General features: G+C 37.6%; 1 protein-coding gene across 3 annotated transcripts in view; it reads right to left on the reverse strand.

Moving 5' to 3' along the window:
* The window catches only part of LOC136043525 (solute carrier family 2, facilitated glucose transporter member 1-like), a 40,722-nt gene extending 32,417 nt beyond the window's left edge, over nucleotides 1-8,305 (reverse strand). Inside the window, exon 1 of one of the 3 annotated variants that reach the window (XM_065728441.1) lies at nucleotides 8,099-8,305. The gene's annotated coding sequence lies outside the window, so the exon portion shown is untranslated. Of the gene's footprint in view, nucleotides 1-2,047; nucleotides 2,246-5,395; nucleotides 5,504-8,098 lie in introns of those variants that run through there. The other 2 variants (XM_065728442.1, XM_065728440.1) reach the window with 2 other exon arrangements.
* Between the last annotated feature and the right edge of the window lie 9,002 nt (nucleotides 8,306-17,307).

Raw genomic sequence — 17,307 nt, forward strand, 5'->3', positions numbered from 1 at the left:
CAAAAAAATAAAAATTTCCATTACATATATCCCATTTTGTAAGATATTTAAGTTTGAACGTATAAACTATCATTCGGGTACTTTTTTAATCCAGCTTTAAATCCCGACTAACCAAACGAAACATCTGAAAACACATCATCAATAACTAATCTATTTTCCTCATAATTTTTCAATCGATCACGGGACCCTGACATGACCTAAATGCAAACAGAAATTGATAAAGAGTAGAAGCAGAGACAAAAAAAGTGAAGAGCATAAATGAGAAAGAGAAACAAAAAAGTAGGGTATCGCAAGCGGAAAATGGTTGAAAGAAATAAAGAGTGAGAACATGGCACTGCACAAACGGACATCAGAAAAGCAGTAATTAAGCTGATGATCCTTCACCGATAAGATCCTTTGCACTTCGTATTTTCCTGATATTCGGGCCCTGTTTGACAAAAATCCTTCCATCGATTGACCATGCGTTTTTTGAACCAAGTTTTTTTCGAGCCAAATCAAGCAAGTGTTTGCGCTTTCTCGTTAAGTACTCAGACACAAATATGCCAGTTTTTGCTAGTTTCGATTTTGCCATGAACACCGTTTTTGTAGCATCCAGATTACGAAACACAACACTAACGGGAGACACGTTACAATTGTTGGAGACTGGATTGGATGGATTCTGTAACCGACGAAAGCTCAGGATGTGCAAATTTGCAATATCCGGTAGTCCTATTTTTCCCCAATAACTTATTTCACTGACATCTCAACACTGGCTCCTTGTGCTTGCTTTAAACCACTAAAAATAAGCGTATCCATTACCGTTTTATGTTCCATATCATCAAGTTTTAGTTCAATCACTTCGATTCTGTCTTTCAGAGATGAAATTTGCTTTTTGAGCCCAGATGATATTTTTTCAAAAGCACTGAACTTTGCCAAGTATTCAACCAAAATTGAATCATGGATTTTACAGACGATGTCTTATGTAACTGATGATGCTAGCCCTGTAGAAGGTGCCGTGATCAAGTTGTCAGGAACCCTTTGTTCAATTTCATTTCTCAAGCCACTTCGCAGATTTTCAAGTTCTTTTTGAGCATTGTCCACAACGGAGGCAAGAGAAGCCCGATCCAAGTTTAACTTTTCTAAGTAAATATCCAGAAAAGTGGTAACTTCGCTGAATGCATTTGCTACTCCTTTTGGTTGTTTTCTTCACAGCTTCATCAAAATTTTCTTGGTATGGTTCAAGCGGAGATTCTTGAACCGTTAATACCTCATGCGTGCCGTAACAGAAAACAGCGTAGTGTGATCCGTTTTTCTTTTGAACAGTATCCACAATTCGAACCGGCCATTTTGGATATCCTTTGAATTTTGCAAATGCTAGTCCTCTAATTTCGAATCCTCCAGGCATATCGAATAATTAGAAAAATGTTACATTTTAATTGCCTTTCTTATTTATAGACGTGCCAGCCGTCGTCTGTTTCTCATTAAAATTATCCAGAAAAAGTATCCAAAAAAGATTTAATTTCTTCGTCACTGAGTAATTAGATGATATTTTTTCAAAAGCACTGAACTTTGCCAAGTATTCAACCAAAATTGAATCATGGATTTTACAGACGATGTCTTCTGTAACTGATGATGCTAGCCCTGTAGAAGGTACCGTGCTCAAGTTGTCAGAAACCCTTTGTTCAATTTCATTTCTCAAACCACTTTGCAGATTTTCAAGTTCTTTTGGAGCATTGTCCACAACGGAGGCAAGAGAAGCCCGATCCAAGTTTAACTTTTCCAAGTAAATATCCAGAAAAGTGGTAACTTCGCTGAATGCATTTGCTACTCCTTTGGTTTCTTTCTTCACAGCTTCATCAAAATTTTCTTGGTATGGTTCAAGCTGAGATTCTTGAACCGTTAATACCTCATACGTGCCGTAACAGAAAACAGCGTAGTGTGATCTGTTTTTCTTTTGAACAGTATCTACAATTCGAACCGGCCATTTTGGATATCCTTTGAATTTTGCAAACGCTAGTCCTCTAATTTCGAATCCTCCAGGCATATCAAATAATTAGAAAAATGTTACCTTTTAATTGCCTTTCTTATTTATAGACGTGAAGCCTTCGTCTGTTTCTCATTGAAATTATTCAGAAAAAGTATCCAAAAAAGAATTAATTTTTTTCGTCACTGAGTAATTAGATCCATTACTTTTACAAAACGTATCAGTTTACTCTATTGCGTAACACTGAAATCACTATTCAAAATATAATCCTTTTTCAAGACTGTTCTTAACTGGACGAAGTCTGAATGAAGTGTGAAAAAAAACAACAAATAAACATGCATCCATGAACTTTTATTCTGGCAAAAGAGATACAAAACTATATAGAATTCTGTACATTTTAAAACTTATATCCAGTGATCTTAAGTGCTCATCAGCTATTGCAAGGGTGGCGGTTGGTTATTTTGTAGGCAAAAGGGGTGGAGATGCCTCAAAAATGCAATTTGGGGCCCAATCGTCCCAAGTGTCAACGAGCTTAGGCAGGGGCGTCGTTTGGTGGTATGTGCAGTTGCCCCCCCCCCCAATAGTGTGCAGACAAAAATTATTCTATATCCCATGCCATTTAACTATCTGGATATGGACCCCTTTCCCCCCTTCATAATAAAATGCTGGAGGTTTGCTCCTGAGTTTAGGAGAAGACAACGTCCACCTCCATACACTGGTTTGCCTCTCCCCCCCCCGCCGACCTCAGTTTACCTCCCAAGCGTGTAATTAAGTTACTACGAAAAAAATCATGTCAAAACTATGATAAGCCTGCATAACTCAAGCATCCTGAGATACATGTAAGTTTTCTGTATTATAAAATTTAAAAAAAAAACTTTTTTTAACTGAAAGTAAGGAGCAACATTAAAAATTAAAACAAACAGAAATTATTACGGATATGAGTGGGTTCTCCCCCTCGTTAATACCTCCCTCTTTGCGCTAAAGTTTGAATTTTTTTCAAATTCTTTAAGAATAAGCCCCTGAATCACAAAGGCCGTTTAATCAGAATAAATGGCTATTTTGAAAGAAGGCTACTAATAAAAATTTAGCGTAAAAGGTGATGTATCGGCGAGGGGGAGAATCCCCTCATATTTGTATTTATATATTTATTTATATTTATAATTTCTGTTTGTTCCAAGTTTTAGTGTTGCTACTGATTCAGCTGAAAAAAAAACTTGTCCTTTTTATTTAATTTCTGATTGTTTTTTACATAATACTGGATAATCCAGCCCCCCTTCATGGAAAATTCCCTTCCCCCATGAAAATTACCTCCCTGGAAAGATCCTCCCAGGTGGTGTAATTTTCATTAGGATTCTATGACTTTAGGGGTTGTTTCTCCCTTTTTTGACAATAAGATAAATTTTCTCAGGCTTGATGGTAAGACTGAAATTGATGAAACTTGTATATTTGAAATCAGAATAAAAATCCGATTCTTTTGATGCATCTTTCTCTGTCAAAATTCCGTTTTTAGAGTATCGGTTACTATTGAGCCGGGTCTCTCCTTATTTGCAGTTCGTTACCACTGACTCTTTGATATCTTTGTCTTTATGGTACTATATGGCTCATTTTACATTCTTCACTGTAATTTTAACTTGATTTGGTATAATTGGCTCTAACTCTGTCCCTCCAGGATTTTGACGAAATTACGCCACTGTCCTTCTATCATCAAACAGTTCGTGGTAACGAACTGTAGTAAGGAGCGACCCGGCTCAATAGTAACTAAAACTCTAAAAACGGAATTTTTATAGCAATAGTTACATCAAAAGAATTATATTTTAATGCTGATTTTAGATATATAAGTTTTGTTAAGTTTAGACTTACCTATCAAAAGTTACGAGCCTGAGAAAATTTGCCTTATTTTAGAAAATAGTGGGAAACATCCTCAAAATTCATTGAATCTTAACGAAAATCAAACCATCAAATTCAGCGAATCAGAGAGCTTCAAGCTCCTATGTAAAAAAATATGGAATTTTTGCATTTTTGGCCACAAGACAGATCACGGAGGCGTGTTTGTTTGTTTTGTTTTTTTTTTCCAGTGAGTGATCATATCGACCCATTGGTCCTAGAATGTCGTTTGAGGGCTCATTCTAACACAGATTAAAAGTTCTAGTGCCCTTTTTAAGTGACCGAAAAAATTGGAGGGCAGTTAGGCCCCTTCCCACGCTCATTTTTCCTCGAAGTCACCGGAATAAAATTCTGAGATTTTATTCTACAAAGCCGAAAAATCTATTAACTATGTCTTTGGGGACGACTTACTCCTCCAGAGTGCCCGTGAGAGGGGCTGCAAGTTACATACTTTGAGCAGTGTTTACACATAGCAATGGTTATTGGGAAGTGAACAGACACTTTCAGGGGGATTTTTTTTATTTGGGGAAGTGGTTGAAAGGAAGGGGTTATGCGGGGGATATTTCATGGAGGAAAAAAATTTACATGAATTTCTTACCATTTTTTTAAAGAAAAAATAAAAAATAAATATGAAAATTTGTTTTAACTGAAAGTAAGGAGCAGCATTAAAACTTAAATCGAACAGAAATTATTACGCATAAAAGGGGTTCACCTCCTCCCAATACCTAGCTCTTTACGCTAAAGTAACTTTAGTAATTTCAACTATTTGTTCTACGGCCTTTGTGATTCAGGGGTCATTCATAAGGAATTGGGACAAAATTTAAGCTTTAGTGTAAAGAGCGAGGTATTGAGGAGGGTTTGAACCCCCTCACTTACGTAATAAAAACATACGAATATAGAAGTTCGTTGCGTAAGTTAATTCGAAAGTTACGTATATTTTTACTAATATAAACGTTCGTAAGAAATTAAAAGTTCTAGTTGTCTTTTTAAATAACCAAGAAATTGGAGGTCAACTAGGCCTACCTCCCCGCTCCTTTTTTCTCAAAATCATCCGATCAAAACTATGAAAAAAGCCATTTAGACTTAAAAAAAATTAATATGCAAATTTCATTTTAATTATTCATGCACGGAGAGCCAAAATCAAAACATGCATTAATTCAAAAATGTTCAGAAATTGAATTAAAAAAACAAGTTTTTTTTAACTGAAAGTAAGGAGCGATATTAAAACTTAAAACGAGCAAAAATTACTCCATATATGAAAAGGCTGTTCCCTCCTCAACGCCTTGCTCTTTACGCTAAACTTTTTTACTGTTTTAAAAAGTAGAGTTGAGAGAAAGAGTCAAACTTTAGCGTAAAGAGCGAGGCGTTGAGGAGGGAACAGCCCCTTTCATATACGGAGTAATTTCTGTTCGTTTTAAGTTTTAATATCGCTCCTTACTTTTAGTTAAAAAAACCTTGTTTATATAATTTCCATAAGGAATCACCTGAAATCAGTATTGCCATTAGTATGCTAAGTAGATAGGTGTGAGAGCAGTCAAATCAAACTACCTAAGACTTTCTTGATTTTGATCTTGCAGACGAACCAGGCTTTTCCCGTCTCACCTGACATCTCAAATGCAGACGTTACGTGGGACTTTGTTTATTCATGTGCTTCCCAGATTCGCTTTCTGACAGCTGCCTAAAACGCTAAATATTCTTTAGTAAGTTGGTTTTAACAAGGTCAACAAGTCTAAAAGTTCAATATTTAGGAGTAATTTGAAAGATTCAATCTTCATGGTCTGTACAAGTTCAAAAAGCTGACTCCAGGGATATTTTTTTCGAAATTCGAAACGCAAAGCCGTTGGTCAGAGTTATTTAGTTTTCGTTTAGATCATTGGTTGTACTACGACATATGGTTCAACTCCACATAAAATAGTGCATATATTTACTTTCTGTGTGTGTGTGTTTTTTGAGTCAGTTGAAGGGGTGACTGCATTATGTTTAGAAAAAAATTATGTACTAGAACCACTGATCGTAGAGGAATTGACTCAAATGAGAGGACTCATTTGGTTGGAAAGCAAAAGATCTAGTGCCCGTTTAAAGTGATCAAAATTATTTGAGGGCAGCTAGCCCCCTCCCGTGCTCAATTTTGTACAAGTAACCCAATCAAAATTTTGAGACTGCCATTTTGTTCAGCATTGTCAAAAAATCTAATAACCATGTCTTTGAGGATGGCTTTACTCCAGACAGTCCCTGGGGGAAGGGCTGTGAGCTATGAACTGTTCTCATTGGTTACATATGGTAATGGTTATTGGGAAGTATACAGACGGTTTCAGGGGTAATTTTTCTGATGGGGAGAGGGGGTTGGGTGGCTTACGTGGGAGGATCTATCCATGGAGGACTTTTTCACGGGGGTGGGGAATTTTCCATTGAGTGGGAGCCGGGACTCCCAGCATTATTTTTAAAAAGATCAGATATTAAATAAAAAATAACAAGTTTTTTCAACCGGAAGTAAGGAACAACATTAAAACTTAAAAGGAACAGAAATTATTATGTATATAAAAGGGGTCGCCCCCTCGACAATACCTCGTTCTTCACGCTCTTAGTACCTTTAAAAGAGCTATTTCTTCTAATTAAACACCCACTCTGATTCAGGAGTCATTCTTAAAGAATTTGAACGCAACTCAAACTTTAGCGTAAAGAGTGACCTACTGACGATGGGAAGACCCCCCTCACATACGTAATACTTTCTGTTCCTTTTAAGTTTTTAATGTTGCTGCTTAGTTTCAGTTGAAAAAACTTGTTTTTTTATTTAATCTACAAATAGAAGGGAGGTATAACCCTAAATATCCCTTCCTATGTTTATCTGAAGGATCATGGAGATTTAGACAATTGGGCATTGAAAGGCACTCTTTTAGGCATCTGCTTCCCCTAGTACCTATATAATTACTCACCACCCCTCCTTCGGGATAGTTGTTTGTACAATTATAAACTTGTCTTCGTTCTTCTTATTGTTCTTAATATAGCTTTGGTGGCTCAACTATACATCTGGGAAGATTTTTCCGGGGGGAGGAGGAATTTCCCGGGGAATAATTTTCTGCGAGGGGAGTTAGTTACCCTCCCTACCTTCACGATTACCCGCCGCCCATCCTTCATAATATTTGATCTACAATTATGAAGTTATCTTCGTTCTTTTCACTTTCTTGACTTCCCTTTGGGTGTTCAAGTTTAAATGTGAGGAGAATTTTCTGAGGGGAGAATTTTACGGGGAAAGGGCAAAATATACAGGAATAAATTTTCTGTGGTATTTTTTGGGGGACTGAACCAAATCCTGCAAAATTGAGCCGCCAAAGGGAAATTAAAACAAACTAAAATCAGAGGCAACGCTAAAGCGTTGCCTATATCGTTCGATTGGAAATCGTAGTTCTAGTGCCCTTTTTAAGATTTAAAAGTGATCCGGGGACAACTATCCTCTATGCCTTCCCCCTCCCCAAATGCATCCGATGAAAATTTTAAGACTGTCGTTTTGTTAAAGATAGTTCAAGGACCAGATAACAAAACTCCGGGGCTGACACAACCCCCCCCCCCCAGGGCCCCGGAGTGGGCGTTGCAAGTTATGGCCTGTGGGCATATATTGTTCTTATGAAAGGGGCGCTTGTATAAACTTCAGAGGGGGCTCATAGGCAACCTCTCAGAGCTCTGGGGAAAGTGTTTTATGTTATGTTCCTGGAATGTATAAGTTTTTATGTAAAGGAGGGTCGAACAAACTTCAGAGGTGGCTCATTGAATTGTAAATGAAAAGTTCTAGTTATCTTTTTATGAGTCAGAAGTAATCTGAGGGCATCTACCCTCCTCCCTCCAACACACACACACTCAACTCCTTTTCCCCAAATGTATCAGATCAACTCATCAACTAGCCCCCTCCTCAACTATTTTTCCCCCAATATGTCAGATAAAAAAAATTTATACAGCCATTTTGTTCAAAATAGACCAAAGATCATATAAAAAAAACTTCAAGGATAACACATCTCTCAGAACCCGGGGGCAAGTGATGTAAATTATGCCCCAGGGTATGTAGGGTTTTTATGGAAGGGATGACCGTATAGGAATAAACTTCACAGGGGGCTAATTCGATTGCAAATCGAATCTGTTTTTCTTTTGAACAGTATCTACAATTCGAACCGGCCATTTTGGATATCCTTTGAATTTTGCAAACGCTAGTCCTCTAATTTCAAATCCTCCAGGCATATCGAATAATTAGAAAAATGTTACCTTTTAATTGCCTTTCTTATTTATAGACGTGCCAGCCTTCGTCTGTTTCTCATTAAAATTATTCAGAAAAAGTATCCAAAAAAGATTTAATTTTTTTCGTCACTGAGTAATTAGATCCATTACTTTTACAAAACGTATCAGTTTACTCTATTGCGTAACACTGAAATCACTATTCAAAATATAATCCTTTTTCAACACTGTTCTTAACTGGACGAAGTCTGAATGAAGTGTGAAAAAAAAACAACAAATAAACACGCATCCATGATCTTTATTTCTGGCAAAAGAAATACAAAACTATATAGAATTCTGTACATTTTAAAACTTATATCCAGTGATCTTAAGTGCTCATCAGCTATTGCAAGGGTGGCGGTTGGTTATTTTGTAGGCAAAAGGGGTGGAGATGCCTCAAAAATGCAATTTGAGGCCCAATCGTCCCAAGTGTCAACGAGCTTAGGCAGGGGCGTCGTTTGGTGGTATGGGCAGTTGCCCCCCCCCCAATAGTGTGCAGACAAAAATTATTCTATATCCCATGCCATTTAACTATCTGGATATGGACCCCTTTCCCCCCTTCATAATAAAATGCTGGAGGTTTGCTCCTGAGTTTAGGAGAAGGCAACGTCCACCTCCATACACTGGTTTGCCTCTCCCCCCCCCCCCCGCCGACCTCAGTTTACCTCCCAAGCGTGTAATTAAGTTACTACGAAAAAAATCATGTCAAAACTATGATAAGCCTGCATAACTCTAGCATCCTGAGATACATGTCAGTTTTCTGTATTATAAAATTAAAAAAGACTTTTTTTTTAACTGAAAGTAAGGAGCAACATTAAAAATTAAAACGAACAGAAATTATTACGGATATGAGTGGGTTCTCCCCCTCGTTAATACCTCCGTCTTTGCACTAAAGTTTGAATTTTTTTCAAATTCTTTAAGAATAACCCCCTGAATCACAAAGGCCGTTTAATCAGAATAAATAGCTATTTTGAAAGAAGGCTACTAATAAAAATTTAGCGTAAAAGGTGATGTATCGGCGAGGGGGAGAATCCCCTCATATTTGTATTTATATATTTATTTATATTTATAATTTCTGTTTGATCTAAGTTTTAGTGTTGCTACTGATTCAGCTGAAAAAAACTTGTCCTTTTTATTTAATTTCTGATTGTTTTTTAAATAATACTGAGTAATCCAGCCCCCCTTCATGGAAAATTCCCTTCCCCCATGAAAATTACTTCCCTGGAAAGATCCTCCCAGGCGGTGTAATTTTCATTAGGATTCTATGACTTTAGGGGTTGTTTCTCCCTTTTTTGACAATAAGATAAATTTTCTCAGGCTTGATGGTAAGACTGAAATTGATGAAACTTGTATATTTGAAATCAGAATAAAAATTCTTATTGTTCTTAATATAGCTTTGGTGGCTCAACTATGCATCTGGGAAGACTTTTCCGGGGGGAGGAGGAATTTCCCGGGGAATAATTTTCTGCGAGGGGAGTTGGTTACCCTCCCTACCTTCACGATTACCCACCGCCCCCCCTTCATAATATTTGATCTACAATTATGAAGTTATCTTCGTTCTTTTCACTTTCTTGACTTACCTTTGGGTGTTCAAGTTTAAATGTGAGGAGAATTTTCTGAGGGGAGAATTTTACGGGGAGAGGCCAAAATATACAGGAATAAATTTTCTATGGTATTTTTTGGGGGACTGAACCAAATCCTGCAAAATTGAGCCGCCAAAGGGAAATTAAAACAAACTAAAATCAGAGGCTGTGAACCGGCTGTGAGCTATGAACTGTTCTCATTGGTTACATATAGCAATGGTTATTGGGAAGTATACAGACGGTTTCAGGGGTAATTTTTCTGATGGGGAGAGGGGGTTGGGTGGCTTACGTGGGAGGATCTATCCATGGAGGACTTTTTCACGGGGGTGGGGAATTTTCAATTGAGTGGGAGCCGGGACTCCCAGCATTATTTTTAAAAAGATCAGATATTAAATAAAAAATAACAAGTTTTTTCAACCGGAAGTAAGGAACAACATTAAAACTTAAAAGGAACAGAAATTATTATGTATATAAAAGGGGTCGCCCCCTCGACAATACCTCGTTCTTCACGCTCTTAGTACCTTTAAAAGAGCTATTTCTTCTAATTAAACACCCACTCTGATTCAGGAGTCATTCTTAAAGAATTTGAACGCAACTCAAACTTTAGCGTAAAGAGTGACCTACTGACGATGGGAAGACCCCCCTCACATACGTAATACTTTCTGTAAGTTTTTAATGTTGCTGCTTAGTTTCAGTTGAAAAAACTTGTTTTTTTATTTAATCTACAAATAGAATGTTGCTGCTTAGTTTCAGTTGAAAAAACTTGTTTTTTTATTTAATCTACAAATAGAAGGGAGGTATAACCCTAAATATCCCTTCCTATGTTTATCTGAAGGATCATGGAGATTTAGACAATTGGGCATTGAAAGGCACTCTTTTAGGCATCTGCTTCCCCTAGTACCTATATAATTACTCACCACCCCTCCTTCGGGATAGTTGTTTGTACAAAGGGAAAGGGGCGAGGGGGCGAGGGGTCGCCCCCTCGACAATACCTCGTTCTTCACGCTCTTAGTACCTTTAAAAGAGCTATTTCTTCTAATTAAACACCCACTCTGATTCAGGAGTCATTCTTAAAGAATTTGAACGCAACTCAAACTTTAGCGTAAAGAGTGACCTACTGACGATGGGAAGACCCCCCTCACATACGTAATACTTTCTGTTCCTTTTAAGTTTTTAATGTTGCTGCTTAGTTTCAGTTGAAAAAACTTGTTTTTATATTTAATCTACAAATAGAAGGGAGGTATAACGCTAAATATCCCTTCCTATGTTTATCTGAAGGATCATGGAGATTTAGACAATTGGGCATTGAAAGGCACTCTTTTAGGCATCTGCTTCCCCTAGTACCTATATAATTACTCACCACCCCTCCTTCGGGATAGTTCAAGTTTAAATGAGAGGAGAATTTTCTGAGGGGAAAATTTTACGGGGAGAGGGCAAAATATACGGGAATAAATTTTCTATGGTATTTTTTGAGGGACTGAACCAAATCCTGCAAAATTGAGCCGCCAAAGGGAAATTAAAACAAACTAAAATCAGAGGCAACGCTATAGCGTTGCCTATAGTGAACATTACAAAGATTAAGTTTTTTTCCAGCGGCACTTCATAAGGAAGGGGTGGTCGTATTAACTTTGAAGGGGGCTCGTTCGATTGGAAATCGTAGTTCTAGTGCCCTTTTTAAGATTTAAAAGTGATCCGGGGGCAACTATCCTCTATGCCTTCCCCCTCCCCAAATGCATCCGATGAAAATTTTAAGACGGTCGTTTTGTTAAAGATAGTTCAAGGACCAGATAACAAAACTCCGGGGCTGACACAACCCCCCTCCCCAGGGCCCCGGAGCGGGCGTTGCAAGTTATGGCCTGTGGGCATATATTGTTTTTATGAAAGGGGTGCTTGTATAAACTTCAGAGGGGGCTCATAGGCAACCTCTCAGAGCTCTGGGGAAAGTGTTTTATGTTATGTTCCTGGAATCAATAAGTTTTTATGTAAAGGAGCGTCGAACAAACTTCAGAGGTGGCTCAGTGAATTGTAAATCAAAAGTTCTAGTTATCTTTTTATGAGTCAGAAGTAATCTAAGGGCATCTACCCTCCTCCCTCCAGCACACACACACTCAACTCCTTTTCCCCAAATGTATCAGATCAACTCATCAACTAGCCCCCTCCTCAACCCTTTTTCCCCCAATATGTCAGATAAAAAAAAATTTATACAGCCATTTTGTTCAAAATAGACCAAAGATCATATAAAAAAAACTTCAAGGATAACACATCTCTCAGAACCCAGGGGCAAGTGATGTAAATTATGCCCCAGGGTATGTAGATTTTTTATGGAAGGGATGACCGTATAGGAATAAACTTCACAGGGGGCTTATTAGATTGCAAATCGGAATTGTTAGTGCCCTTATTGAGAGTCAAAATTAATCGGAGTGAAACTAGCACCCCCCTAAGGCCTTTTCCCCCCAAATGCATCGATCAAAATTTTAATATAGCCATTTTTTCAAAATAGTCTAAAGATTAAATTATGAAAAATCCAGGGCCAACACAACAACCCAGAGCCCGGGAGCAAGTGTTGTAAGTTATAACCCGGGGGCATACAAAGTTTTATATAAGGGGTGGCCACATAAACTTCAGAGATTGCTCATTTAATTGGAGACTGAAAGTTCTAGTTACATTTTTAATAGTAATCAAAAGTTATCATAAGGTATCTACCCCACTCACATGCCCACTTTTCCCCAAATGCGTCAGATCAATCTTTTGAGATAGTCGTTAAGTTTCAAATAGTCCAACGATCAGATGAAAGACTACTTGGGTTCAACATAACCCCCTGTCAAATCCGGAGTAAGGGTTGTAACTTAGTTCCAGGAGACATAATGCGGTTCTTATGGAAGAGTTGGTCATATAAGCTTCGGAGGTGAGTCAAATGATAAAAAATTGAAAGTTCTAGCTCCCTTTTTCAGAGGCAACTCTATACCGTTGCCCATAGTAAAGACCATAAGGCTTCAATGTTTTATTATTCATTTATTTATTTATCTTCCCAGGAGCTCTTCATATGAAAGGGGTGATCTATAAACTTTGGAGGGGTCTCATTCGATTGGAAATTGGGAGTTCTACAACCATTTTTCAAAGTCAAAAGGGATCAAAGGGCAACAAGCCCCCCTCCTCTCGAACACTTTTTTTTCCAAAATGTGTCTGATAAAAAATTTAAGATAGCCATTTTCTTAAAAATAGTTCAAAGATGAGATAACAAAAACTCCGAGGTCGGCACAACCCCCGAGAGCAGGAAGGCAGGCGTTGTAAGTTATGCCCTTTAGGTATATATGGAAAGGGTGATGGTATCAACTTCAGAGGGAGCTCATTCCATAGGGATTTGTATATCTAGTTCTGCTTGTAATAGTCAAAACATATCGGAGGGCAACTAGCCCCCACGTCCTTTTTCCCCAAAGCCGTCCATTAAATTTTTTTAGATAACCATTTCATTAAAATTAGTTCTAACTTCAGATAACAAAATCCAGGGTTGACACACTACCCAGAGCCAGGGGACAGGCATTGTAAGTTACACCCCAGGAGACAAATATGGTTCTTATGGAAGAGATACTTGAATATACTTCATACGGGGCTCATTTCAAAGAAAAATTGAGAGTTCTAGTTCACTTTTAAGGGTTCAAAAGAGATTGGGGCCACTAACCCCCTCCCCCACACCTTTCCTTCCCAATCCATCCAATAACAATCTTGTTATTGACATTTTTCTCAAAATTGCTCAACACTCAGATAACAAAATTCTGAGGGGTACTCAACCCCCCGGGCAGGCGCTGTAAGTTATGCCCTGGGGACATATATGGTTGTTACGAAAGGGGTGCTCGTATACATTTCAGAGGGGGCTCATTTCATAGGAAATTCAAGGTTCTAGTTCACTTTTTAAGACAGATCGGAGGGGAGCTATCCCCCCAAGCCTCGGTTCACAAATCCTATCCAATAAAAATTTTGAGATAGCCATTTTGTTAAAATTAGTTGAAACATCAGATAAAAAAGCCGCGGGTTTGACACAAACTCCTAGTGCCTGTGGGCAGGCGATTTGGTTCTTATTGAAGAAGCGTTCGTGTGAACTTCTGAGAGAGCTCATTTGATTGGAAATTGAAAGTTCTAGTTCCCTTTTAAGAGGCAAAAGTGACCAGAGGGCACCTACCCCCTCCCCGAGGCCATTAGTCTCCAAGTGCATCTGATTAGAATTTTAATATGGCGATTTTATCCAAACCAGTTTAAAAATCAAATAATGAAAATTCCGTGGTCGAAACAACCCCCAAGAGCCCGGGAACCAATGTTGTAAGTTGTTACTGGAGGCATATGAAGCTTTTATGGAAGGGGTGATCCAATAAACTTTTGAGGGGTCTCATTCAACTGGGAAGTGAAAGTTCTTTTTCAATTCCTAAGAAGGAAGGAAGAGTGGACAAGCTGCCCCTTCCATGCCCTCTTTTCCCCAAATGCATCTAATCAGAATTTTGAGACGGCCATTATATCCAAAAAATTCAAAAGGTGAAGTAGTTGAAATAATTATGATTCGGCGGTTTACAAAACCTCTCACTACCCCACGGTAAGGGCTGTAAGTTATGCAAGTTGTCCATTGTTCATATATAATGTTTTTATCGAAGGAGTAAACGAAGAGACTTTGGAAAAGGCTCATTTGACTTAAATCAAAATTTCTAACTCTATTTTAAAATTCAAGGGTAACGGGACGGTAAGTAACCCTCCACACGCCTTTTTTTCTAAATACGACCGATCAAAATTTTGAGTTTGCCATTTTGTCCAAATGTCGAATAGCTGTGGTTCCGGGTTCGAACACCCCCCAGCCCTGAGGGAAAAGGCTGTAAATTATATTAGCAGCACAAAGTTAAAATATAAAGCTTCTATAGAAGATTGTATAAACTTTGGAGGAAGTTCATTCGATCGAAAATCAAAATTTAATTTACCCTTTTTAAGGATAGGACACGATCAAAAAATAAAAAGACCCTCCCCCTTCTGACTTTTTTCTCCAAATGCATTTTATCAAAATTTTAAAATAGCCATTTTGTCCGAAATAATCCCAATGAAATTACTGTGACTTAGGGGTCTAGAAATACTCCATAGCCCCCAGGAAAAAGATTTTTACTTTTGTCAGTTCACCAGTATTAGAATATGAGGTTTTTGTGGAAGGGATGGTCATATTAACTTTTGAGGGCTCTCACTCAATAGGATATTGACACTTCTAGCTTTTTTGAGAGTCGAGAGTGATAAATAAGCAACCATCCCACGTCTCACTTTCCCAAAGGGTGTCCGGTGAAAATATTGAGATAGCCATTTTGTTCAAAATAGCTCAAAGGCCAAATAACGATGCTTCCACGGTTGAACACCTTCCCCGACCCCAGGGATTTGCTTATTGTTACTTTGTTTACTTTGATACATTGTTTACTTTGATTCTGTCTTTACCTTGATACTTTCCTACGTTGATATTGTTACTTTGTTACTGTTTTGATACTTTGATCAAAGTTTAATGTTGAAAAAAATTGATTTTGAAATTTAAAGAGCATCAAACAAGGTGTGAAATAGACGTATTCACCCTATCTTAGCTAAATTATATGACCCACTTGACAGTTTAATATGCACATCTATTCGTCCAAGTTTTAATAATATATGGTTTATTAAAGTTATAAAAGAGAAAACATAAAAATGTGTATTGTTTTTAGTAAAGTGCGAATTAAATTTCGGTCTTAAGAAGTCCAAGGGGTGTTATTCCTACTCTTCTTTGAGGTAATTTACACTTGTTTTGATGGCAGTTTTTACTAGTTTTGATTTCGTTATTTTTAGTAATTCCTACTCTTTTGGGTTTCATTTATTTATTGATAGTTAATTATAGCAGTCTCTCACTTGAAAAATAATTTCACATCATTTATGGTTATTTTTGATTTAATACTTAAATAAACAAGTTTTTTCAACTGTGAGTAAGGAGAAACATTAAAAATTTAAATGAACAGATATTATTACATGTGTGAAGGAGACTACCCCTTCATCAACAAATTGCTCTTCATGCTAAAGTGTTCTAGTACTTTTAAGAGAGGTTCTTATTGTTTTAATTATACGACCCTTAAAAGTTTCAGGAGCCGATCTCAAAGAATTGGGACGCTATTCCAACTTTATCGTAAAGAACTAAGTGTTAAGGAAGGGGCAATACCCTTAGTGCGTGACAATTTCTGTTCGTTTTAAGTTTGACTGCTGCTCCTTACTTTCAGTCTAAAAAAATTTTATATTTAATTTCTGATTATTTTTATAAATAATGCCAGGAAATCTGGTCCCACCTCCACTGAGAAATACCCCTCCCTACGAAAATGTTCTCTAGACAATCCAATCCCGGTGAAAATTTGACAGTGACAATTACCCTTAACAACTCTACGCGAAAAATATAGACGTGAAGAGAAAGCAAGACAAACAAAAGAATTTGGTTTAGAAAATCTGACAAATTACCAAAGTATATACTTTCCCCTGACAAATTCACCCCCCCAGAAACTTCCCTCTCCAAGGTAGATTCCCCCGTGGAAAAACCTTAAGTAGAAACTTCGCCCCTCCCCATACGAAAATGTATACATACTTCCCAATAACAAAAACTAGTTTGGAAAGTTTTATTACTTAAAGACCTTTTTCTAGGGGTTGTTGGGGGGGGATGTCGTGTTAAATCCAAATGTATAATTATTGGGCCCTTCAGTTATGATGAACAAAATAGCTATTTCAAACTTTCGATCGGACTTGAGGCAGGGAGGAGGCCAAGTTGCCCTCCAATCTTTTTGGTCAATTAAAAAGGGCACTAAAACTTTTAATTTTAGTTCAAATGTGCCCTTTAGCTAAATTTTATGACCACTGGGTTGACACAATTGCTCCTGGGGAAAAAAATAAACACACATCATTGATCTTTCTTCTGGCAAAAAATACAAAATTCCACATTTTTGCAGATAGAAGCTTAAAAATTCTACAGTAGGGTTTTCTGATATGTTGAATCTGATAGTATGGTAATGCTTCACCAAGATTCTATGATTTTTAGGGGGTTTCCCCCTTTTTTCGATAATCGGGCAACATTTCTCAGGCAACTTTGCTCGCATCTACATAGTGTGTTTTGATTTAGTTCAACCTCTTTCTCAATTTTTCCCTGAAATGTTTACCTTAAGGCCCTTTGCCATGGTGGCAATTACAGTTGTAGTAGGTTTAGTAGTAGTATTAGTAGTAGCAGTGGTAAGAGTGGTAACGGTAGTAGTATCAGCAATAGTAGTTAGCAGACGCTTCTCGCTTTTTGTGGATTCCCTGCAATATTTTCAAATTTCATTTCTTATTCACGATATTGAAAAACTCTATTAACTATGCTTCTAGGATGACATGAAACCTAGGGCCCATGGGTATGTTTTGTAAATTATGCAAATTGCCTATTGTGCACATATGGGATGTATTATTGGGAAAAAGGAGAATTTCTGATGCTGGGTGGGTCCGAAGAGCCTAAAATTGTTGAATTGAGACTTTAGGCTACTTTGAGAGGGATGCTGTTAAATCAAAAGACCCTAATTGTATCAAGGTTATCAAAAAGGCGTATCAGTAATATCTCAGGAACAG

This window comes from Artemia franciscana, unplaced genomic scaffold (assembly GCF_032884065.1).
Source record: "Artemia franciscana unplaced genomic scaffold, ASM3288406v1 Scaffold_698, whole genome shotgun sequence".
NCBI lineage: Eukaryota > Metazoa > Arthropoda > Branchiopoda > Anostraca > Artemiidae > Artemia > Artemia franciscana.